We start from the raw sequence: 27,878 nt of genomic DNA, 5'->3' as shown, positions 1-27,878 counted from the left end.
CTGCTGCTGGAATAATACCGTTTTTTATTTTTTTTTTTTTTTTTTTTTACAGTGTGTTGATGTGACACAGAAATGATGACAAATGGAGTTTCAGGCTGTTTAATCAGACTGTGGGCTGTAACACGCTGTAGAAACTCACTCCACAGTGATGAGGCACAAATCCATACAACGCTGGACTATTATTGTCAGCTAAGAACAAGTAAACCTCGCTGCACATCTCCAATTACTGGCCTTCACATTATTGACGGGCCATCGACATTTCCTTGACTGTTTATTGGTGAAATGACTTTAAAGTTTGAGTAGCTGTTGCTTGCATTTTACTTGTGATTGCTCTGCTTAGGTAATCTGGCAGCTCTCCCTCTGCTAAATGTCATTAAAGAAGGTAATGAGTTTGGCAATAAATGAAAAGGATCCAAACGCAAAGTGAGTGAAGGAGTGTTGACAACAATGCTCCAAAACTATCAGAAGAAAGACACACTCCCAGCCCTGGAGAGTGACAGTGTGATGCAATTTAGTGGAAGAAAAACAACGTTTTAAGGAGACAGGGTTGCACGGAAGACAGAACTTGTTCCCTGTTGATGGTGGATATTATTATCGACTGCCTGAGTTTCTTAAGTTTTGGTGCAGTTAGATGACTCTTTACAGAAGCACACTGAAAAAATAATCTAAAAATTAACCCGTGAAGACCCAAACAGCCACTGCTGACCAAAACATCTACTGATCTGAACTGTTTAATACCTGTTGATCCACTAATTCTATCAATACATGTAAATAATTGGTGTAAAATGACTGCTGCAGTTTGGCATATTTATGTAATTTTGGTCAAGGAAGAGACCAGCGAAAACAGCAAGTTGTTCGGACCAATATTTTTGGAGATATTAGCACTTTTGGAATACAATAGCCTTATAATCATGTTGCTATGTCCATGACAGTTGACGGGAGTTGCAGTACCATGCTGCATGATGGGAAATTAAGTTAAAAACAGGAATGACACATTTACTACCTTCAGTCCCTAGATATTGGTATTAATATATTAATTTTCATTTAAATTTAACCCTTTCATGCATAGTGGTCACTACAGTGGACAGTTATTCTACAGCTGTTCTCTTATGTATTCATGGGTTTTGTTGTTTTAGTTCCATATCAGCCAACACAGTGGACGCTTATACATCATCCCATACACTGACATTCATACCATTAGTGTAACTTTGCTGTTCTTGATAAACCTGATCAAGAGTAACATGTTTAAGTGTAAATCAAGTGCTTGTTATTGTTATAAGTCTGTAATTAGTAGTTGTTGTTTTGTTTTAAGTTGTCTTTTTTATTTTTTTTTGCTTATTATCTCCATGAAGTGAGTAATGACTGGTATTAGCATGTTACAATGTGAGAAAACTTCAGATTAGTAGCATTAAAAATGTCTGGTAAAGGTTCATATTGTCTTCCACATATCACTTTTGTAGGTAATTCATTTATCAGACCAACTAGTAAAGCAAGTAAACAAACAACTACCCCTGTCTGAGAAATGAATTACCGATAATAAGCATTAAAAATGTTTTTATTTCATAGTTTTCACACAGTATATCAGTAAATACATGTTTCTTTGCTTCGGAATTAAATGCATGGTGTCCAGCTGAGTGGACATTTTTACAACTCCCTGAAAAATAGGTTCACAAAAAATTTTTCTTTAGACATGTTTTTTTCATGCCTAAAGAGGAATAAAAACACTCAGGAAAAAAAAAATCTCGATTAAGGGTCTCATAATTCATGCATGAAAGGGTTAAAGAATGACTTACCAAACAATTTTTATGTCAGTACTTGTAAAATATAGACCAAAAGTCAGCTTTAAAACACATCTAGAACCCATGTTTCCCCACAGGTCGACATGCTAGCTTCCTATATTTAATTTCCTATACTTAATTTAGAAGTTTATGAAAACTTATTTAAACATTTAAACTTTAAATTTTATACATTCAACTCATAAAGACCCAGACAGCCACTGGTGACCAAACCATCTACTGATCTGAACTGTTTAATACCTGTTGATCCACTAATTCTATCAATACATGTAAATAATTGGCGTAAAATACAGTTTGTCATCTTTTCATGGTTATCAGATTTGATCCATTTGGACATTCAGAGGCTCTGTAGTTACCATGGAAACACTGTCATCCTCTACAACACTGACTTATGTGCTGTATTCTATTGTGTATATACATTTTTTAATTTAATCTATGAATGTGCCTCTGTAACATTTACAGCTCATCAATATTAAACATTTATAGGATGTGTACATTTTTGTATGTTATGCGAGGTTTGTGTTACGTTAGGAGCTATTTGTTGGTTGACGTTGGCCTACTTCATTCACAAGATAACGATAGCTGTAGTTGCTGGTTTACAGAAGCACTGGAGAAATCAGCGTACAGGTTGTTATCACGGCTGTTGGGAATGTAGAGAGTTGTTAGCATAGATTCCATCCTGTTTCTCACTCCCAGATTGTCACATGCTGCTGCTCAGCATCTGCTTTCAATGCCAAGGCTGCAAATTGCCAACATTCAGGTTAGAAGATAAGTCAGAGGAAATCCATAGAATTCACAAAGTAACAACATGGACCAGTGTTGGACCAGAGGGAAGCTGTAGGGATGGTTATGGTGGACTTCTACATGAAACCTGGTTTCATGAGGACATTTCATACTGTGTGTGGGATATGTATTCAAATGTGATAAAGCCTGGCTGACTGTGTACAAATATTAGGCCTCTCTGGTATGATATCTGCTTGACTTTAACCAGGATCACAGGAGTTCAGTCGACCCTGAACTTTGTTTATTTTGGAAGTTTACAAGTATTCATGGTTCTCTAAACAATACACAAGTCAAATGTATGGGAGCTGCTCTTTGTGTGGCCTAGAAGTGCACTGTGGTGTCATAGAAATCTGATTCCCTTCTTGTTATTGACAGGTGGTCTTTTGAGATGAATAGTTGTATCCCCTGGAAAAAAATCACTTACTGTCTCAGAAAACGATTTAAGACTTTTTTGAAAATTTGGCAGCCATATTTAGGTCATATCAGTACATCTGTTACACCAAGTACTTAATGTAGTCGTCTGTACTGACCTTGCAAACTGACTGTTTTTCCCTTTTCTTTCTTCATTTTTTTTTGGGTAAGAAGGTTATCCTTCTCACTTTGCCTTTTATTATGTCTTGATATCGTTGGTATGTTGATATGTTTGTACACATTGTATATATAAAACTGAAAATTATATATATATATATATATACACAGGGTGGGGAAGCAAAATTTACAATGAAATTTAGTTGTTTTTTCTCAGCAGGCACTACGTCAATTGTTTTGAAACCAAACATATATTGATGTCATAATCATACCTAACACTATTATCCATATCTTTTCAGAAACTTTTGCCCATATGAGTAATCAGGAAAGCAAACGTCAAAGAGTGTGTGATTTGCTGAATGCACTCGTCACACCAAAGGAGATTTCAAAAATAGTTGGAGTGTCCATAAAGACTGTTTATAATGGAAAGAAGAGAATGACTATGAGCAAAACTATTACGAGAAAGTCTGGAAGATACTATTAAAGAAGAATGGGAGAAGTTGTCACCCGAATATTTGAGGAACACTTGCGCAAGTTTCAGGAAGCGTGTGAAGGCAGTTATTGAGAAAGGAGGAGGACACAGAATAAAAACATTTTCTATTATGTTAATTTTCTTGTGACAAATAAATTCTCATGACTTTCAATAAACTAATTGGTCATACACTGTCTTTCAATCCCTGCCTCAAAATATTGTAAATTTTGCTTCCCCACCCTGTATATATATGTAAAAGTGATAAAGCCAAAGTAAGAATGTGTAGACTTCTCATTATTATTATTATTATTATTATTATTATTATTATTAGTAGTAGTAGTAGTAGTAGTAGTAGTAGTAGTAGTAGTATTAGTATTATTAGTATTATTATTATTTTAACCATGAAGTCCCGTTGAAATCAGAAATCTCTTTTGCAACCATACAAAATGTACACACAAATAAATAATAAAATAGAATATCAGCTGTTCAAGTACAATGGCCTCTCAAAAAAACAAAGAAAAAAAAACGCTATGACACTCCTCCTTCACTAAATTCTTTATGATACTCTTAAAATTATTGGTTATGTTTAAAATACGATAGACACAATGTCAAAAATACAACAATTGTAATTGGTTTTATGTAACTTCTAAACTCAGATTTTAAAAAGAAACTAAGATTAACATGTTCTATTTCCAGGTCTCAAAGGTGCATATTAGGTCCAGATCCAGGCAACATACCACTATGTGAGACCCAGTTTTAACCCATAAAGACCCAGGGCTACTTCTGTGGCAGTTCCAAATTAATTTTTCTCTCTATTTAACCTTTCTTAAGTGATCTATCACCATTTATCAAAATATTATCCTCTCCATTCTGCATTTTTTTCAGTGAAAATCAGGTATTTTCCTGTACTTATTTTACTGATTATCTGCTTTAATCACTGGCAACTCCTCCAGGGTGTACCCTGCTTTCACCCATAAGTAGCTGGGATAGGTTTCAGCGACCCTAGTGAGGATAAAGCAGGTTCAGATGATGAATGAATGAATGAATGAATGACTGAAAGTACTTTAATTATCATACTGGGATTACATTTGAGGGTTTCCATAAAAAAAACTAAGAAAACTTGAGAAAAAGTGATTGTTTTCCCAGTAAAATATATCATTAACTGAACCTAAACCAAGTGTCTCATCCACTGTCACTGATCCAACTCCATAGATTTTACTGGGGAATCAATGTTGCAGAAGATGATGGTGTTTCCACGGTAACTACGGCACCTCTGAACATCCAAATGAGTCATATCTGATGACCATGGAAAGATGACAAACTGCATTTTACACCAGTTATTTACATGTATTGATATATTGATAGAATTTGTGGCTCTAAGTTTATGAAACATTTTAGATCAGTAGATGTGTTTGGTCTCTGGTGTACAGTCATGGAAAAAATTATTAGACCATCAAAAGTCAACAAAAACAGTGGTTATGCAATCGAGTACTAACTCCTGTGTGTATCATGTGACCAAAACAGACAGAAAAGAAAACATGGGATGCCTAAAAGCACTGTTTTTGTCAGTACAGTGCCATAGATATTGATGAAAGAACTGAAGTGATTTTGGTTATTATCAAGAAAACATGGAAAATGGATAGATATCAGCTCTGAAATTAAACTCTTATGAGCTATTTTTGTTGTTATCATTATATTTGTCCAAACAAATGTACCTTTAGTTGTACCAGGCATTAAAATGAACAAGAAATTGAAGAAAACAAGGGTAGTCTAATAATTTTCCTGCAACTATATTTGGGTCTTTGTAGGTTAATAAAGAGAAATAATTTGCAAATTTCAAAGTTGACAGGGATGAATTGTAACAAGGCGAAACTATTTGATTGCACACTGGTCTTTCTGTGATCATTTCATGACAAATAATACATTTAAATGAGCAAAATAATGCTATTTTTTGTAATAATGTCTCCTACTCTAGCTAGCTGTAATTATAACGGAGACTAAAGCGGCAAGAAAACCACACATCAGTCTGATAAGGACCCCTACTGTGAGCCTTACATGTTCACAGCTCCCCCAGGGGTTAATGCAGGTTCCACTCATGAATTCCACTCATCAAAACAAACCGTCCATTTTCGACCTGAGTAATCTCACCCCAAACTGATCGTTGTGTTTGATTTCCCGCTGTGAAACTCACAATCGCCACCGCTGACAGCTCCACGTAGTTACTATAGTCAACTCCTCCGGTCCTGTTTATCGGGGGTGTGGTGTGGTTTGCTTACAGTGCGAGATCAGCGGCAGACGACAGACACAAACAGCCTTCAGAAGCCAGACTTCAAAGACGGCGCACAGCATGCATTTAAAACGGAGAAAATTAGTGAAACATCCTTTCAAATGGAATAAGGAATTATGATTCGCCTTGAAGGTTGCAGAAGCATGAGTCACCTTTGTTAATACTCATCTCCCCTGTGGTGTTTTATCACTGAAATTGCTCCCAGGCACTGTTGTTCAGCAAGCAGCAGAGAAAAAAAAAACAAAAACAGAAGACTGAAGAGCAGGAGCCACAATGACTATCTGATAAGGTGTTGGGTGACTCATTGTTGATTAGTAGTTTTCAGGCGACAGGTATGTTTCTGACTCGCCTTTGCAAAACTATGCGTGACTGCATGCATATGAGGCTGAGTGTAGATAAATGGACAATTATAGATGTGAATCTGAGGAGGCAGCAGCACTATGATCTTAAGTCACTATGATTTACCTCTGGTGGATGGGATAAATATCACGCTGTAATCTGAAACTGTGAAAGGGAAGCATCAGAAGGCTCAGTATGGGAAAGTTTGAAATGTAATTTGTTGATGTTTGTGCCAGATTGAAGCTAAGTTTTGAAGACTTGTTTATTATTTTCACTGCTATTATTTTATCTTCCAGTTTACTTTCTTGTGAGCTGAGTTGCATATTTATTATTGTTCTCCCAGCGCATTAGTCTTATTGTAAATGATAAATATAAAAACTTATTGGGCTTCACCCACCTTGCCTCCAGTGTCACTCACACTGGTGTATAAATGCGTATGAATGTTCAGTGGTGGTGGGAGGGGCTGTTTGGTGTGAATTGTCAGCTACACATCAGTCAGCTGTAGCTATAAACATATAAACACCACCAGAGTATGAATGTGAATAAATATAAAGTAAAATATCTGTTTGCAAAATATCCAAATAAGTGAGGACACTGACTGATGTTGTGTGTGTCGTTCATAGTATAAGACTCCAAACAGACCCCTAAATTTTACTACAAATTGTTGATCACGTCTAATTTGGAAGTTTTCGGTTCTACTCATCGACCTGTTGTAAAAAGTTAAATCAAACAACTTTTAAGCTTTTTCCTGCCTGCATAGTTTTATTTTGTATACCTTCAGATCATAACATGATATTTAATCTGTACAGTTGCTCTCTGCCGCCATCGTCAGCTTCTTCATTCTTTTAAATCTGATAACAAAGCTGGATGTCAAGTGTCAAAACTTCCTCTATTACAGCAGGATGTTGGAATAATTTTGATAAAAGATTAAAATGTATATTAAACCGGTGTGAATCCATGTTGATCCTGGAGCATGTGCCTGTTAAGCAGGGTTTAAGTCGGATTTTCAATTACCATCATTAATGTAGTAATATTCACTGTAATTTCTCAGGTAAACTGAGGACAGTGTTATGCATCTGTAACAGCTTTCCTGTAGAAGAAACCAAAAGAAAATGCATGTTTTAAAAAGCAGCGCGGCTAAAATTTACTTAGGGGGTCAAATGAGTGGCCATTTTTGTCACAAAAAAAAAAGTTGTAAGAAATGCATAGAACTGTGTTGAAATAATGCTAATCCATTTGTGCACAGACTACAGATATTATTTGACAGTGGAAGCTCTATTTTCAGAAATATTGGATTTTGAATACCACGTGTATGTGAAAACTTTTGCTGGTAGACGGACGTGACATTACCCATGATGATCTGGTCAGTACCAGTACTTTATTAGTAATAAACTTATATACTTACTATTGCTAATTTTTCTCTTATTCATAAATGTTAGTATTGTGGATATAAAACAATAACAGCTGACACAAAAACACAAAATGTGGCAGTGGACGGATGTGACATGGTTGTTACAGATCCCATCATACTGATGCTCGGCAGCCATGTCACCGTTTACACTAATGATCCCTGTGCAAAAACGAGGATCAGAATTATTTATTGTACAGTTTATCATCATACTAAAGAGTAAATAACAATATAGAATTGTTATTTCTGTATAAAAATGCTTATTATTAGAAAACTGTTGATTTAAAAAGTGACGTGTGACATTCTTAATGTATGTATTGGTGTAACATAAGCAGGATGGATCAGCACCATACTCCATATTGAACCTGTAAAAATAAAACATATGATATGTAGGATAGAATCTTGTAAGAAAAAATGGGGAATCTAAAAGAATAGAATATTTGTTTTTCGGGTAAATTCAGTTCAAATATAACTTGGCCATTTGTGACATGAAAATATAGCATTAATTGTGATGAAATTGGACATTTTTGAGCTGAAAACATAGTTCATATGACCATCAACATGTTGCAACAGAACTGAAATCCTGTCAATTTGCAGAACTTGCATTTACCAACACAAAGTTCCTTTGGGGATTCACTTCTATTGATTTCTTATGCACAAAGACAGAAATAAGACCTCTAAGCAAATTTTAGCCGAGCAAAATATCATAACTTACTCTAGTTACAGCTTTATAAAGTCTTTCCCTAGACACTAAAACGAGAACGTAAAATTCTTATATACATTTATAAGAATTTGCTTTAGTTGATCATCATAATACTGCAATTTTATTGGATGTTTTCTGTGCTGAACCAGTGACTTTAAGGATAAATTATTTATATTATAAGGTATTTTGCAACATGTAAAACCACTGCAACAGTATATTATTTACTACTCTGATAAACACAGATAGTTGTGAAATTATTTGAGTCATATGAAAAGAAAAGAGATTGTTAAGTACGGTGGCCCAGAGGTGCAACAGGCCAAAAAATTATCCACTAGACGAAAAAAATTATCTACTACAAGAAAAAAAAAGAGAACAGCCTAAAAAAATTATCCACTAGATGAAAAAAATTATCTACTACAAGAAAAAAAAGAGAACAGCCTAAAAAAATTATCCACGAGATGAAAAAAATTATCTACTACAAGAAAAAAAAGAGAACAGCCTAAAAAAAATTATCCACAAGATGAAAAAAATTATCTACTACAAGAAAAAAAAAAAGAGAGAACAGCCCAAAAAAATTATCCACTATAAGGAAAAAAAAAGGGGAGAGCAGCCTAAAAAAAATTATCCACGAGAAAAAAAAATTATCTACTACAAGAAAAAAAAAGAGAACAGCCCAAAAAAATTATCCACTATAAGAAAAAAAAAAAAAAAAAGAGAACAGCCTAAAAAAATTATCCACGAGATGAAAAAAAAAATCCCTTATAAGAAAGAAAAGAGACCAGCCAAAAAAATTATCCACTAAAAAAAAAAAAAAAAGAGAACAGGCAAAAAAAATTATCTACTAGCCCAAAAAATTATTCACTATAAGAAAAAAAAAAAGAACAGGTGAAAAAAATTATCTACTATGAGAAAAAAAAGAGAGCAGCTCTCAAAATAAAATAACACAAAGTTGCCGTCAACTTTTCGCGTTAGCCGTAGCTTAGCAACGAACCTTCACACAGTGCACACAAGGGCCATTTACCACTGAAAACTAACCCCAACCATACCCTAACCCTAACCTTAACCATTTAACGCCCATGCCTAACCTTGAGCAGACACTGGAACCGTATTTAATCATTTAACTGCTTTGCAAACTATATTAATGGAAATATCTATATTTTAGAATAACTTTATTTTTTAGCGCACGACCTCCACTTCCGGTGGGGTACTTCCTTAGCATTAGCCACATTAGCCGAAAGCCTTAAAATTTTTCAGCCTATCCTTTTATTTTTTGTGGTGGCCTTAATTTTAAAGCAAGGCACCTTTCGGGTAAACAGCGCCCCCGTAATTGAAAGGGTGGATGATGTTTTTTTTTTCTTATAGTGGATATTTTTTTGGGCTGTTCTCTCTTTTTTTTTTCTTGTAGTAGATAATTTTTTTCATCTCGTGGATAATTTTTTTAGGCTGTTCTCTTTTTTTTCTTGTAGTAGATAATTTTTTTCATCTCGTGGATAATTTTTTTAGGCTGTTCTCTTTTTTTTTCTTGTAGTAGATAATTTTTTTCGTCTAGTGGATAATTGTTTGGCCTGTTGCACCTCTGGGCCACCGCAGTTAAGCAAGTCATGGCATGTGTTTTTTTTTTTGTTTGTTTTGTTTTTCTTTATTTCACTTCATCCCAGTGTTTCCCACATGGTTTTCAGTTGTGTGTCTGGTGTGCATGTACTGCATATCATAGGCTTACCCAGTGTGGAATGTGTGTCCAGCAATAACATAAGTCCACACATATAGAACTTCTGCATCCTAATTTTAGTTTAAATGCACAGTATGGAGTATTTAACCATTATACTATCTAAAACAACTGGGCTTAAGATCTATGTTTTACCAACATGTGTTCTTTCTTATCATATCTGTTATTTATTCACTACCACCACAGTCCATTTCATTTCAATGCCTTCACTAGATACGTAAGGCTATTTTACAAGAATTCAGTGACACATACATAAAGCTCTGAAGTCAGGTAGTGTATATATTTAAGGCTTTTATTAAGGTTAACGGAAAGGATGGTTCTAAGATGCAAGATGCTTTTGCTTTTATTGTGATTAAGAGATGGCTAAGAGGAGAAACTCTTGTCCATTTAAGTAAAAATATACCTATTTTCCAAACCTAGTGCTTGGAGTTGGGTCAACAGAGCCATGTCTTTATATCGGAATAGAGAAAAGATAAGATAAGATCGATATGATATCATGAGACGAGACGAGATAAGATACGATAAGAAAGATAAGATAAGAAAGATAAGACAAGACAAGACGAGATAAGAGAAGATATGATATATGATATGATATGATATGATATGATATGATACGATACGATACGATAAGATAAGATAAGTAGAGATGAGATAAGACTTTATTTATCCCACCACGAGGAAATTTAACAGTTAACAGCAGCAACATACAACAAGCAAGTGCAGAGAAAAAGGTAGAACCCCCCCCACACACACACAAAGGAGTGAAAAATGAACCATAAGAGAAAAATAAGAAATGTATTATTTATAGAATAGAATAGAATAGAATAGAATAGAATAGAATAGAATAGAATAGAATAGAATTTAAATTTAATATTAAAACTAAAATTGATATGGTTGTGGTTGACTCAACAGCAACATTAGAAAGAAGCACATTACAATTAGCTTTTAATTTTATAAATACTGCTGTTGGAGATTTTTGAGAGGAAAATATAGTTGTATAAGGTTGTTCAAATCTATGGTTGACGTATTCTACTTAAATTTTGCATCTTGGTTATGTACCATTTGGTAATTTGGCAAGTGTGCTAAACTGTCTCCCAAACTGAAGGTTTATAGAATGCTTTATACTATATACAAATTCATGAAAATTATAATTTATTCCATGTGCCCTTTTCTAAACTGTCAGATTAACAATATCTGTAGCACAAATAAACCTTCTCAACTGTCTATAAAACCACAACCAGAGTGTAGGTGCATTCTTAAGTGAGCTGAATTCTTAGAGTCCTTCCATTGTGTTGTTTGTTACACATAATGTCTGCAGCCTGCAGATGATGATATCAAATCCATTACACTAGCTCACGGGGCACATACCACACAACAACTTTTACAGTCCGGGGTCACTTACAAAGCATGCTAGAGTGGATCAGATCCACACACAACAACAACAACAGCAGACCTTCATTTCCACTCAAACACCAACCCACACAATGCTGCGCAGAACCAAAGACTCTATCAACATGCCAAAAATGTAGGCAGATGTGTTACTACCATACAGCATCTATGCCTACGGCGGACTAACATTAAAGGCACAGACCACCCAGTAATCTAAATTTATCAGTGGATGTGCTACTTTGAAAATATCAAAATGGAAAAAATAAATCAGCATTATACAAGGCAGATCCTATACTGGTACCAATACACTAGAAAAAAATCTAAATCTTACCAAGTGTATTTTTCTCATTTCTGGTCAAAATATCTCATCAGACTTTGAATAAGACATAATCACCTAAAGTGTAAATTTTCAGTCAGGTATAAGAACTTATTTTTGGACAATAGATCTTGAAAATCTTATTTCAAGAAATCTTACCGAGATATTTTTCACTTGTTCCATTGGCTTTTTTTTTTGTTTTTTTTTGCTTGAATTAAGCAAAAAATAAGTTCTTATAAGTTCTTATATCTCACTTACAAGTTACTCCTAAGGTGATTATGTCTTATTTTAAGTGTGATGAGGTATTTTGACAAGAAATGAGAAAAGTAAACTTGGTAAGATTTTGATTTTTGCAGTGTACCGGTGACCAAAACCATCTACTGATGTAAACAGTTTTATCCCTGTTGATCCACTCATCCTATCAATACATGTAAATAATTGGTATAAAATACAGTTTGTCATCTTTTCATGGTCATTAGATATGACCCATTTAGACGTTCAGAGGCTCTGTAGTGAACGTGGAAACACCGTCATCTTCTACAACATTGATTCCCAAGTAAAACTAGGGGTGTAACAGTGCACTCGTTTGTATCTTACCATTTTGGTTCAGGACCTTCAATACAATACGGAGGTGTACCAAACGAATACATGTAGCCTGTGTGAAGAATGCAAACACTCAGGAAGTAGGGTGGCCACAAGCAGAACCTGTGTGCATGGTTTCCACTATATACATTTTGCAGCGGCGCACACTGCTGAATCTGCAGCACTTTTTTGTGCTTAATTCAAGATATTTTTTGCTTAATTCAAGCAAAAAAAAAAAAAAAAAAATCTGCCAATGGAACAAGTGAAAATGATCTTTCATGGTCATCAGATATGATCCATTTGGACGTTCAGAGGCGCCGTAGTTACCGTGGAAACACTGTCATCTTCTACAACATTGATTCACCAGTAAAACCCATGGAGTTGGATCAATGACAGTGGATGGAGACACTGGGTTTATGTTCAATTAATGATATATTTTACTGAAAAAGTCACTTTTTCTTCAGTTTTCTCTGTTTCTGATATAATAACCCTCTATTTTAGTTTGAGCTTTAATGAACATCTACATGATCAGTCAATTAAATACAGAAAAATACCTGATTTTCACTGAAAAAATGCTAAAAACAGAGGATAATATTATAATAATTAGGGAAAAATCCCTTAAGAAAGGTTAGATAGAGAGTAAAATTGATTTGGGTTACTACCATGATAGTAGCACTGGGTCTTTCTCATCCAATCCAATCCAATCCAACACTATTTGTAAAGCACTTTAAAACAACCACAGTGGACCAAAGTGCTGTACAGAAGACTAATTAAAACCAAAATAAAAGAATAAAATACAGAATAGATTAAAAGACATAGAACTGTACAAAAAGAAAACAGTGCTGTACAGAAAATAAATAAAACCCAAATAAAAGAATCAAATACATAAAAAGCCATACAATTAAAAACAACAAAAAAATAAGAATGATAAATCACTACCAAATAAAAACAATAAAATAAAAATATGGTCTTTATGGGTTAATGAATAATTAGACTGATTTTATCATAAAAGAATTCATTCACTCATTTTGTTCAATGAAAAAAGTGAGTTTCAAACCTGTAGGTGTTGGAACATTCAGTCATGATGCCAGTCATGCTAATGGGCTATGGCTACTTGCTGTTTGAACTTCTTCTCCCTGTGCCACTCCTGCGTCTTCCCCTTCTCTACTTCCTCATTACCGTAGTTGGTGATGGCTTCTCCTGCTTTGTGCATTGTGTGTTCCCATATGTCAGTGGCATGTGTCTGTCGGTGTCTGTTCTCTTTAGCCTTGGGGGAGTTGTTTATCGTGCTCTCCTGCTGAATCCTGAGCCGCTGCTCGGTTGGATCCATCAGGGAGTGCACTCATGAAAAGAGCCGGTTTCACAAAATAAGAGTATTACCATGCATGAAATAAATGGATCTACACCCTCCTTGACAGACTCACACTCAGAGCAGACATAATAGGGCTTAGTCGTGAGATGGATTACATGCTATACCTAAGATTTAAGGATTCTCAAGTGCAACAGAATGTAAATTCAACACTTTCACACCACAGCTCAATTTCTCATTTTGTATCTAGGCTGCTTCCTGAGACATTACGTGAAGTTTTCTGTGTTTAGATTTCCACCTCAACTCGTCTCACCTTTTTCTAAATGACCCTACAGGTGCAGAATCCTTTCTTGTTGATTTAGCCTTAATTGCAGGTGCCAGCCAGTGCAGCGCTCACTTATGCAGTAACCTTGAGAATTTCACAGGAAATGTGCACATATGAATGCAGAGAATGTTCAGGCTGCTATTGCTGGAACATATTAGCAGTTGGGTGTAAAATATTTCCATCACAGTCTTTTCACGTGTTTGACCTGCACGCCCAACATGAGCCCCATTTACTGGGTCACTGAGGTATATGGAGATGTTTTGTTTACTAAGAATTATAGCTATACCATACATTATTCAGTGGATGATGGAAAAAGCCCTGGGGCTGGAGCCACACTCATTGCATTATGCCCTCTAAATTGTGCAGGGAATTTAGTAGTGTTTGTGCCGGGAATTTGCTCAGTTTATTTGACCTTATTCCCGATTGTTTTTGCTCTAACAATACAATGGTGCAAACACAACCCTAAAGTTTTGCACCTGAGTGTAGTTTGCCTTTCTTTTGTGTGGAGTTTCTAGTGTGACAGGTGTTTCTGTGCATGGGTCCAGAATGAAAATGCTAAAAACCAGAGGTGGTTAATCCCAGTTCATCAAGTCAAAGTCCTGCCATGTATTGGTTCCAACCTGTTCACTTAACACAGGTAATTCCAGTAATTATCCCATCTACTTGGATGAGGAGTTGGCGCTCATCAGAATGGGCTGGTTCAGTGAACAGGTTGGAACCAATACATGGCAGGACTTTGACTTAATGAACCTGGAATTACCTACTTCTGGTAAAAACCTCAGACAGCACATCTTGATGAAGCACCTCTCCACAACATTCATGCAATGTCCATGCTTCGACAAGTCACATCTATAGTAGTACAGGGTTATAGAGGGTGTGCACATACGTCATTTCCCCCCCAGGCCACACCCCTCTAAGTCAGACTGAGTGGCCAAAACCAACCTGCTCAACATGACGGAGTACAGCAGTAAACACTGAGAGACTGGGAAAATGTGAAATATGAAATTAAATGAAGGACAACTGGACTCAACATGGATTCGTACGAGCGACCAAAGAACAAGTGGTCCATAAACATCGACATGTGGACAGAAATTACATATCCAGACATCCAAGGTGTAGGGGATCATCGCTATTTTTACCTGAAACAAATATACATGGTTTCATCATCACAAACAACCAGGGTCCAAAACTAGGGTCCAGAACCAGCTGATCCAAAGTGCATTTACAGTAGACCGTGGACTGACCCCAGTGAATATATGCAGGATCTACTGGGACTGAGGAGATTTACGTCTAGTTCAGATCAAGTACTTTATACAACACAGATACTACTGCTGTGGACCAGCAGGGGACGACTTTATTCTGGTAAATTATGACATTTTTCCCAGCCTGTTTTTGAATTATTCTTGTAATATTATGGCTTTATTGTCGGAATAGGATGACTTTAATCTCATAAATGAATGACATTTTTATGAGTTTTTTTTTATAACTACGACTTTATTCTCATAACATTGTGATTCTTTTTGTATTCGACTTTAAACTCATACAATTAAGGGTTTTATATCGATATTTTATGACTTTATACTCGTGGTGACAAATGTTTTTATTTTCTCATGTGGCCCTAATACTCCGTCATAGCTTTATTCTCCAGTTCCCCTGTATTTGAAAAACTACGTTAGCCTCAGTTTAAGTTAGTTCAGGGGTGTCAAACTCCGGTCCTTGAGGGCCGGTATCCTGCATGTTTTAGATATTTCCCTCTTCCAGCCACACCTGGTTCAATTAAAGATCAGCTCATCCTCATGCTCTGCAGAAGCCTGATAATGTTGTAATGGCTTCCAGGTGTGATGGAAGAGGGAAACATCTAAAACATGCAGGATACTGGCTGTCGAGGATCTGAGTTTGACACCCCTGAGTTAGTTTATAAATCATGTAGGAGCACAAGGTTCAGAATCACAAGATGAAGACAAAAACTATGAAAGATCTGATCATGAAAGCAAGAGCTTTACTAAGAAGTAACGTTAGCCAAAACAATACATAATTTAAGGTATGATTTGACCCAAAAATACAGCATAAATTAATGTTAGTTGACACCAAACGGGATCCACAAACCTAGGTTTAGTTTCCTGGATTTGTGGATCCACCTGTTTGCATAGCTCAACTACATCAGCAAATGACAGGAATAATTCAGTAAAATGATCTTTTAAATTGACAACCAGTGTATGTGTAAATGCTTTATTTCTCCTCATTGACAGTAATACAGTTTTTTTCACCAATAAGGTGGAAGATGCCTCTCTATTATATCACACGGTCTGTTCAGTAGACCAGCTATAGCGCTACTACCAGTTTGTATTAAGTCAACATCCCTGTTATCAAACCCATGTATGTGTTCAGTTCCAGCTGCTTAACCCTTTCATGCATGAATTATGAGAACCTTAATCAAGATTTTTTTTTTTTCCTGAGTGTTTTTATTCTTCTTTAGGCATGGAAAAAAAAACAATGTGATTGAAAATTTTTTATGAACCTATTTTTCATGGAGTTAAAAAAAACATGTCCACTCATCTGGACACCATGCGTTTGAATTTTTATTATTATTTTTTTTTTCAATTTAACCTTTATTTAACCAGGTAAGTTAGTTGAGAACTGATTCTCATTTACTGAGAGAATGACTAGCAGCACAGGTTGCATGTACAAATAAAAATGTATTTTTGAAGCAAAGAAATATGCATTTACTGATATACTGTGTGAAAACTAGGAAATAAAAACATTTTCAATGCTGCTAATCTGATGTTTTCTCACATTTTAACATATTGTAATACTCGTTATTACTTACTCAGATAATATGCAACAAAAAATGACAACTTAAAAATAATGTTAATTATAGTCTAATAACAATTAGCAATTAATTTTCATTCAAATATGTTACTGCAGATCAGGTTTATCAAGAACAGGAAAGTCACATTAATGGTATGAACTGCAGTGTATGGGATGATGCAGAAGCGTCCACTGTTTTGGCTGATAAGGAACTAAAACAACAAACCCATGAATATACAGGGTGGGGAAGCAAAATTTACAATATTTTGAGGCAGGGATTGAAAGACAGTGTATGACCAATTAGTTTATTGAAAGTCATGAGAATTTATTTGCCACAAGAAAACTGACATAATAGAAAATGTTTTTATTCTATGTGTCCTCCTTCTTTCTCAATAACTGCCTTCACACGCTTCCTGAAACTTGCGCAAGTGTTCCTCAAATATTCGGGTGACAACTTCTCCCATTCTTCTTTAATAGTATCTTCCAGACTTTCTCGTAATAGTTTTACTCATAGTCATTCTCTTCTTTCCATTATAAACAGTCTTTATGGACACTCCAACTATTTTTGAAATCTCCTTTGGTGTGACGAGTGCATTCAGCAAATCACACACTCTTTGACGTTTGCTTTCCTGATTACTCATATGGGCAAAAGTTTCTGAAAAGGTATGGATAATAGTGTTAGGTATGATTATGACATCAATATATGTTTGGTTTCAAAACAATTGACGTAGTGCCTGCTGAGAAAAAACAACTAAATTTCATTGTCAATTTTGCTTCCCCACCCTGTATAGGAGAAAAGCTGGAGAATAGCTGTCCACTGTAGTGACCGCTATGCATGAAAGGGTTAAATTACCTGTCAGTATTTAACATAGTAGTTGGGCTAGGCTCCAAGTGACCCCCGTGACCTTAGTGAGGATAAAGCGGGTTCAGAAAATGAATGAATGAATGAATGAATGAATGTTTAACATATTTCCTAATTAGCAGTGTGGTGTTGTTTGACATAGTTGTTGTTTTCAGTCAGTTGCATTTTGTTTGCATACTCTTCTCAATTTCCACCCTCTTGTATAAATTAATCCATCATCATGATTAATCTGATTAAAAATTTTAACGCAATTAATCCATCTACAGAATGACTCTGAACGTCTCTGCCAATGCATTTGGGGTAGTTTGTCCAAGTAGAGGTAGCATCGCACTTACGCAAATGGGCAGTTAACCCGGTAGTGACAGGCAGCAGAACCAACCCATAAAGATGGAAGACGCTGAACAGCACGTTTGTCCTCTGGATGGAAATATGAGGACAAAAAAAACCCAAGCCGGAAAAGTCGACCGACATAAAGTATTATACACACTCTGCAGAAAGGAATTTTCTTTTCACCGAAGCACCTCCAGCTTAAAATACGACATTAAGGTGAAGCATACGATAGTCGGGGATTCTACTAGCACTTCAGCTAATGCATTGCCCAGCTTGTGACGAACACGTTAAATGCACGTATATTCCCTTCTTTTTTGAGTCTGTTTACTCATGCAAAATGAAATGTGATTTATGTAGATTAAAAATTAATGATATTTCGTTGTGATTAGTTAAAATTAATTCACAGCAACCCTGTGATTAATCCGATTAAGCATTTTAATTGTTTGACAGTGATAGTATAAATATAATAATTTCTGGCTCTATAAAATCAAGATGGCCAAAATTGAGGCTTCAGAGCAGCAAACACAAACCCTTAAATCAGGGGTGTCAAACTCATTTTAGTTCAGGGGCCACGTTCAGCCTAATATGATATAAACTGGGCCGGCCCAGTCAAATAATATAAATAATAGGATAAGAACTTTTGAGTGAAAAAAGTAAAATTCCGTAATGAAAATGTTTACATCTACAAATTGTACTCAAACAAATATGAACAACCTGTAAATTATTAAGAAAATTAAGTGCAATGTTAACAATATTATGCCTTAGTTTATCATTTATACATGTGAATCACAAGTTACAGATCACAGTGGATTTACAAATACGCAAAACATTAAATAACAGACAGAATATTATTAAAATTTCACATATTTCTCTTAAGAGATTTCAGGTTATTCACGTTTTTTTGTAAAAGGCTAGTCTGTAAATATTCTTGTGTAATTTTACTTTTTTACACTAAAGCAAAGAAAAGAAATGACAGTTTTCATTATTTCTAAGTTATTCTGATAGTATTTTACTGGTCTGATCCACTTTAGGTTGAACTGACCCTAAAATTATTTGAACATCCTTGATTGTTCATATTTTCATTGTCATTTTTGCATTTCACAAATTCATCCCAGGGGCTGGATTGAACCCTTTTGCGAGCCGGATTTGTCCCCCGGGCCGCATGTTTAATACCTGTGCTTTTGATGATGTGAGAGTGATTCCAGGTAATTCTTTTTTACAGTCTATACACAGTTCTGGAGGAATGCAGCAGGTCGAGACCTTTCTAAGATGCTATTTTGTTAACTTTAATTTGTTGCTTTTCTATATGTTAATAAGTAGGGCTGTGTATTGGCCAGAATCTGGCGATACGATACAAATCACAATACCAGGATCACAATACAATATATCACGATATATCACAATATATCACAATACTATTAAAAAAGGCTTTTTTTTTTCTCCAGTGATTATTTCCAGTTTGAATTGAATTACACCAGAAATATGCACAAATATTAAACACATTTTTATTCGATCCCAACAGGATCTAATGCTGTATCACAAACTGTTCCTGTGTTCAAACTGAAATTCTGTTTTACAGACATTACAGTTTACGATCCTGTTCAAATGTTCATATTCTATTAGTTCACAACTAACATCAGAGCGGTATTTTAGTTCAATCCCAACAACAGAACTACCATCTGCCTCTCAGACAGTAAAAAGTGCTTTTAGGATGCTTCAAATAACCATTATTTAATAAAACAGTGTTAAATAATAACAAATTAGATATAAACAACAAAGAAAACCAAAAAAAAGAAGCTCCACAATATCTGCATCTGAATAAATCCCAAAAAATATCGATACAGTACTTTTTAATATCGATACAGTATCGTGAGATGAAATATCGCAATATATTGCAGAACCGATATTTTCTAACTCCCCTATTCATAAGGAAGAAGGAAACATGACTGCAGCTTCTCTGTTGTTTGTAATTTTACAGTTACTATAAGGTCCCATATTCGTTGTACGTCTCCGGATAAGCGCATTAGACGAACACTTAAAATGTAAATGTGATCTTTCTGAGCCGCTGGCAGGCATCACTGATATTGGAGGGATTGGCTCTTTTATGGTGTAGAATTTAATGTGTGACATTTTAACTTTAACAATAGAGTTAAGACGACTACCAGCTGAAAGACTATAATGTTTATGGTACCATAACAAAGTACAATTGTCAGGAGACTTAGTGTTTCAGAAAGCACTGGTAGTGAAATGTTCCCTGTTCGTAGTAGGTAACCATGGTGCCCCCACTCCCCAGACACATTAAGCTCTTGTCAGTGACGTGGTGGAGACTCAGGCAGAGAGCTGAACAAGGTGTTCTCACCTCTCTGCTCCCTGCTCTTCTTGACCTTCATTAAAATGCCACGGCCTGTAGCAATTAATGCCACCGGCGCACCTGAAATAATACAAGGCAAATTAACCCACGGATCAGACTGCCAAAAGGTGTTGGTTTAAGCAACAGCTCAACACTTGTAGAGTAACTACCCAGGCTCTGCGGGTGCTAATGAGGGACTGCCTTGATAGTGTTATGAATAATGGATGATACTAACAATGTATGAAAAGAAATCTGAAAATCAAAGGGAGGTGGTCGTTACCCTTCTGTTCTGCATTTAGGGGATCAAAATGTTAAGCGGATAGTGTTATATAGAGTTTTCTGCATCATCAGGTGGAAAAGTATACAAATAAAATACAACAAAAAACTGAAAATAGGAGGCAACAGGATATGATCCAGCTTGGTGAACTTTAGTAGTGTTAAGTCAACAGTTATTTATGATGAGATGATAAATAAAAGGGGTTACTCGTGAATGACTCCACAAATATGTGTTATCAGTGCTGCAGACTTACACAGTAAAATGAAGCTTATTATTATGGATAACTTTTAGAGCTTCCTTATTTTTTGGAGCAGAAGGCAGCTGTTTTCAGTGAGGACTCTCCCAGAAACCTTACATTACAAAACAGCAGATAAGATTAGCATTTAGCCAACAATTCCCATTATATTTTTATGCAACTTACTTATACAGTCGCAGAAAAAATTATTAGACCACCCTTGTTTTCTTTAATTTCTTGTTCATTTTACTGCCTGGTACAACTAAAGCACAGGTGTCAAACATGCGGCCTGGGGGCCAAAACCGGCCCGCCACAGGGTCCAATCTGGCCCCTGGGATGAATTTGTGAAATGTAAAAATTTCACTGAAGATATTAACAATCACTCATTTTCTGAACCCGTGAGGATAAAGCGGGTTCAGAAAATGAATGAATGAATATTAACAATCAAGGATGTTCAATCTAAAATAGGTAAGACCAGTAAAATACTATCATAATAACCTATAAATAATGAAAAAAAGCTATTTTTTTCTGTTTGTTTTAGTGTCAAAAAAGTAAAATTACACAAAAATGTTGACATTTACAGACTGGCTTTTCACCAAAAAATATGAACAACCTGAAATGTCTTAAGAGAAGTATGTAGTATTTTAATAATATTCTGCCAATTATCAAATGTTGTGTGTATTTGTAGATCCACTGTGATCTGTAAGTTGTGATTCATATGTATAAATGATAAACTGCGGTGTAATATTGTCAAAATGGCACCTATTTTTCTTAAGAATTTTCAGGTTGTTCATATTTGTTGATGTTACGTTCAAGTACAGTTCGTAGATGTGAACATTTTTATTACAGAATTTTACTGTTTTCACTCAAAAACATAGAGAAAACTTTGGAGTTGACATTATTTCGAAGTTCTTATCCTATTATTTATATTATTTTACTGGTCCGGCCCACTTTATTACATATTACGCCGTATGTGGCCTCTGAATTAATTGAGTTTGACACCGCTGAACTAAAGGTACATTTGTTTGGACAAATACAATGATAATAACAAAAACAGCTCATTGTAGTTTAATTTCAGAGCTGATATCTATCCATTTTCCATGTTTTCTTGATAATAACCAAAATCACTCCAGTTCATAGATCAATATCTATGACACTGTACTGACAAAAACAGTGCTTTTAGGCATTCCATGTTTTCTTTTCTGTCTGTTTTAGTCACATGATACACACAGGAGTTAGTACTGGATTGCATAACCATTGTTTTTGATGACTTTTGATGGTCTAATAATTTGTTCTGCAACTGTATGTATCATCTCAGTCAATTTGAAGGATCTCTTACGTCTTATGGTCTTCTATAAACAAACAGACAATAAATGTAGTTCTCAATAAATCGACTTTTGGAAGTTTTTAGATAAGGAATTAACAGATCCTTGGTAAGGGTTAGAAAAATGTCCTTGTTTTGGGTTAAAGCTGCAGTACTTACAAGTTTTTTTTAGCATCACCGGACAAAATCCATAATTACGTTCTTGCACAAAACATGAGAATTCTGCAAAATCTACCCTTTGATACAAGTTTATGGCAAATCACTGGAGTTTTCAGACAAATGGGGAAGTTAAATATGGGATAATTTACTTTAAGTACTGATCACACTACAACTTATTTGGTTCTAACCAAGATAAAAAAAACAAAACAAAAAACTTAGATTTAGAAGTGTTGGATACTATATCTTGTTTTAAGAGTTAATTTCTTATCTTAAGTGTTCATACATTTGTAGACATCCTTATTTCTAGGTTTTAATTCAAGAAATCTTGTCAAGTGAAATTATCTTGCTGCATGGACAGATAGTTCACTTGTTTTAAGTACCTTTTTCCTCAGATTTAGTGTTTTTATCTTGTTTTTAGACCTTTTTTTGCAGTGCACTGGTCAGATTCAGTCATATACCACCTGCATGTGATTTACTCTAGCCTTTACAACAACAAACAGCTTAGAAACATGGCTTTACTTCACTATCACAGCATGGAAAACCATCAGTCATCTGTTTTAATATTCAGTTTTTTCCATGTGATTTTGACAGTTTTATGTCTTTCTAAATAAATGGGTAGTATTTTTTATAGTGTCTTTCTATATGTACTATCGCTGCCTAAATCTAACCACACAAAGATGAATAAATCTATTTTTATAAGGAGGCATGGTTGTTATTATAAGCTCACTCTTTTACCCCAAATTCTGAAAGTTTCATGTGTGGTTAAAACACTCCTGATCTGTACACTCACAGATGCAGTCCATGGAATCAGAAATACAGTCCCTCTGTGGTCCCTCTGTGAGGTTTTAGGGCTGTCCCAATGTCAAATTATCCACTTCTTGCCCATATTTCAAACTCTACATAAGGCCACGTTTCTCCAGATTTTGTCTGATGTAGTTGCCCATAGTTCAAAGCACTGTGAGGTCAAACATGTGCTTCCCAGAAGCCTCAAAGCATGAAAAAAGTACAATAAAATCTAACATATTGGTGCACTCATGTGTCTAAATTTATGAGGAAAGACATGAAGGATTCTGTGTGGCACATATAAGAAACATATGAAACAAGACAAATACAAGATTATTTTTACATTACACATACTCATGCACAATAAAAAAAAAAAAAAAAAAAGTGTTAATTTAACTTTTAGAGAGTTGAATCTAACTCTGTTCCAGATAACATTTAGTCTGCCTCAAAATTAGAGTAAAATTTACTCTATGGCCAGTGTCTAATTTTCAGAGGTAATTCTACTCAGTTCAGTGTCAAAATGAATGATGAAATGTGTAAAAAATATTTTAAACATTGTTAAGAGTAATATGATTACACTTTATATTCCAAATTTAGTTTAAAAATGACTATAATGTGCTAATATTATTTCTCTGCAGTGTTATTTTCTTCATCAGTTTCCAACCTACGCTAGGGGTTTCCAAAGTGTGGGTTGTGACATGATTTTCAGAAATTTCTTGAAGTAGCTTTTTGGGTGGCAATGATATTTAAAGTGTATTTTTGTCACATTTACAATTTGAGGAGAAATATTTACTCTATGGGTTTCAACTGCCCCAGGACATGCTTATACTTTGAAAGAGCTAAGTCCACCCTTTTTTTTTTCAAAATAGTTTCACAGTGACAATCAGGTAAGGTATTGTTCTGCTACAGGTTTGACTAATGTGTCACATTAATAAAAAATAAACATAAAAAGGCCAATAAGCATTGTAAAACAGACACATTAACCGAAATAAACATTAACACAACACCCATCTTGAACCCCTGCACATAGAACACAATGGGCCGGATCTACTAAGATCCCAATTTGACTGTAGTAATTTGCTTGAGCAATCTAGAATTTTGTGTGTGGGGTGTGACCACGGTTTGCAGGTGATTTACCAATATTGATTGTGCAAATTACAACAAGTGCAAAGTCTTGGAGACCGCCCTATTTAAATGAGGGTTTTGCGTGCATCTGCATCTCGATTCATCATTTTGATGGTCCCTAACCACTTCCATGTGTGCGCAATTACCCATCCAAACTGTTTGCACCTCCTTTTGAGATGTGGTAAATGTAGACGCAGTTTCTATGAATAAAATTACTTTATGGTTTAATAAATCACTTTGTGTGTGCTGAATTAATACATTTACATTTTCTCCTCCTAGCACACGCACAACTGTGTGTAAACGCCCCATATTGCATATTCATTGTGGCAAATATACTAACTGGATGCAGACGCGCTATTTTGCACCTTTGAAAGACGCAACCTTTATTGCGCACTGTTAGTAAATCAGTTTGTACATTTTTTTGCGTGTACAATGAGTTTGCACATGTTTTAATACACGCAAACCTTTGATAGATCCAGCCCAATGAGTAAAATGTCCAGTACCCACAATGCAATGTGGCAGACTGTCACTAATCATCACTCTGTTTAGACAGACAGACAGACAGACAGACAGACAGACAGACAGACAGACAGATAGATAGATAGATAGATAGATAGATAGATAGATAGATAGATAGATAGATAGATAGATAGATAGATAGATAGATAGATAGATAGATAGATAGATACTTTACTGATCCTGAAGGAAATTCTGTGAACTCTGTTGCTCGCATACACTGTAAAAAAAAAAAAAAAAAAAAAAAAAAAAGGTAAAAAAAGAGTAATATTAATATATTTTCCATAATTAAAATACAGTTTTTTGAGATTTTGGATTTTTTTTTTTACTTTTTAATGTTTAATAAAGAATATATACTTGTATTAAAACAATCAAATTACCTATAAATATATATATATATATATATATATATATATATATATATATATATATATATATATATATATATATATATATATATATATATATATAATTTTCAATGAGACTAAGTTGTACAATCCACTGATAAAAACTGTATTTTGACAGTTTATCAGTGCCTATACATGTTATACATTCACAAAAATACATTTATTCAACATTTTTGTTGTGAAACCTCACATTACACAAGATATTTGTCAATTAACAAACAAATCTTGTTAAACTTACAGAACAAATACTTCTTTTACAGTTAATTGTCAGTAATTTTATCTTGTTTTATTATTTTTTTTCGATATTAAACTTTAAATGAACAGTTTAATCGCATAAATAGAAAAGAAATATTTGTGAAACTACGATACACTCACAAATGTATTTTAACTGTATTTTTCTGTGAAAAAAGAAAAAATTCTTTAAAAAATGGAAATTTTATGGTTATTCACAGTTACAATTTTTGCATGTTATTTTACATTTGTCAAGTAAAATCACAGTCTGTTTTTGGAATTTCATTGATATTTTCCTGTATCTTAAAAATACCGGAAAAATCTGTAAAATAAACTGAAAATTCTGTTAAATTACAGATTTTTTTACTGTGTACATACATACAAATGAGATGTAAGAGTTATGTATAGAGAATAATAATAACAATAATAATAATAATCAATAAATAAAAGTGACATAGCCATAATAAATGAATAAAATGATATAGCCAGAACAATAAATAGCTAGCCTATGCAATAAAAACACACAAGGTAGTCAGACCAGAGGCATTGTCTAGGTTAAAATAGCTTAACTCTAAAATATTGACATTGCATTTTTTTACTGTGTATTCATGCAGTTTGTCTGTAAATGTATGTTCAGTTTTGCTGCTGATTAAAGATATGTTGACAGTGACAGTGTGGCTAGACCTTGGAAGTCGTTGGTTATATCAGAAAACAGGTCCTTCACGGCCTGATCACAATCAAGGTGTACAAGTATATTTGCATCAGTTATTAATCAGTATTTGAAAAAGATACCCCCAAAACCATTCCCAGAATGTGTCTTTGGCCATCTTATTACTAGATTTTGCAATCCTCCAAATTTGAAGAAAATTGGATTAAAACTGATAAAATGGCGACCCAATGAGCGTGAAAACATGTGCACAATTTTATTGTTATAAGAGAGCAAAATTATTGTACATAATGTTTTGTAACACAATAAATAATTACTACTCAACTCCTGTGTCTTTTTTATTACAAAATACACACATCACATTGCTTTTCATGTATTGATCATTTGTGTTGAACAGCTGTTTGATTATCAGTTCTTATTTTCAGTATTAAGACAATCAACCATTTTGTTCTGAAAACCCTTCTTTTACAGCCCTTTAATTGTAATAATAGAATGGGAACCTGTTATTTAAGTATTATTATGACTAAATATGCACAACTAGACAGATTTTGGTCTGCTCCCTGGCTGCAGAAAATTTGGGAACAATGTGTCAAACGAATGTTTACGTCGAACCGCATGTTTTCAATGGTGCGTTGTTCACCAAAATCCATGTAGTGTCCGTACACCAATATACTTCCATCAATAATATGGCGTATATGCCTAGTAGATATATTGTTATAACTTGTTCACAAATGTTTATTTCCTCCTGTACCAGGAAGACTTAGTTACAGATCTAATGGAGATGCGACCATGTGGTAAGCCAGATTTCCATTCCAGTCTTGTAGTGTCCGTACACCATATTCAAAATATGTGGGTCTAATTTTATTGTTTCTGTCAATATATGGAATTTTTCAGCACGCATGCTTTGGACACGACATCTATGCAATAAACAATGTATGATTATCCTGAGTGCTGAAACATTTGTATATCTGTGTAGGCATTAAATATGGAGGTTAATAGGCTGTAGTGTCCGTACACCCAATAATTTCTGATTTGACAGGGGTACAAGCCTGCCAAATTTTTAGTAGACACCATAATACAAAAATATTTTGGACTTTAACCCTTTCATGCGTAGTGGTCACTACAGTGGACAGTTATTCTACAGCTGTCCTCTTCTATATTCATGCGTTTTGTTGTTTTATTTGCATATCAACCAACACAGTGGATGCTTTCCTGTTCTTGATAAACCTGATCTGCTGTAGGGTCAAAACACGGTATTCGAAATCTCTCTGACAGGACATTTTAGAGACAATTTGACAGATTAGTGTTGCTAAATGACCCACACTTTTACTTTTAAATAAATTTTTGCTTCAGTTGGACCATAAGGGATTATCCAAAACAAGGAGCTACTTTATATTGAAATTAATGTTGAAATGGCAATCAATTAAAGTTCGCTCTCTGATGGGACGTTACTGTGTTTTGACCCAGTAACATGTTTGAGTGTAAATCAATTATTACTAGTTGTTATTAGACTGTAATTAACAGTTTTCTCACACAGATTTTTTTTTTTTTTTTTTTGCATATTATCTCCATGAAGTGAGTAATAACTAGTATCAGAGTATGTTAAAATGTGAGAAAACATCAGATTAGCTGCAAGAAAAATGTTTTTATTTCACAGTTTTCACACAATTTATCACTTTCTGATGATGAGTTTTAAATACATGTTTCTTTGCTTCAAAACTTAAACACATGGTGTCCAAATGAGGGAACATTTTTGTAACTCCATGAAAAATAGATTAATTTAAAAAATTTCAATCGCATTGTTTTTTTCATGCCTAAAGAGGAATAAAAATACTCGGGGG

The 27,878-nt window shown here is 34.6% G+C and overlaps 1 protein-coding gene and 1 long non-coding RNA gene across 2 annotated transcripts in view; both read left to right on the top strand.

Annotated features, from left to right (window-relative positions):
* The window catches only part of kcnk9 (potassium channel, subfamily K, member 9), a 108,886-nt gene that overhangs the window by 59,593 nt on the left and 21,415 nt on the right, over window positions 1–27,878 (top strand). The window lies entirely within an intron of this gene.
* LOC115428344 (uncharacterized) lies at window positions 51–27,870 on the top strand. Its single transcript, XR_003936608.1, has 4 exons — window positions 51–61; window positions 3,662–3,664; window positions 14,827–14,922; window positions 27,860–27,870. It is a non-coding gene; the product is annotated as an uncharacterized LOC115428344 (long non-coding RNA).

The sequence above is a fragment of the Sphaeramia orbicularis genome, chromosome 11, assembly GCF_902148855.1.
Source record: "Sphaeramia orbicularis chromosome 11, fSphaOr1.1, whole genome shotgun sequence".
Taxonomy (NCBI): Eukaryota; Metazoa; Chordata; class Actinopteri; order Kurtiformes; family Apogonidae; genus Sphaeramia; species Sphaeramia orbicularis.
This window is presented reverse-complemented; position numbering and strand designations above follow the sequence as displayed.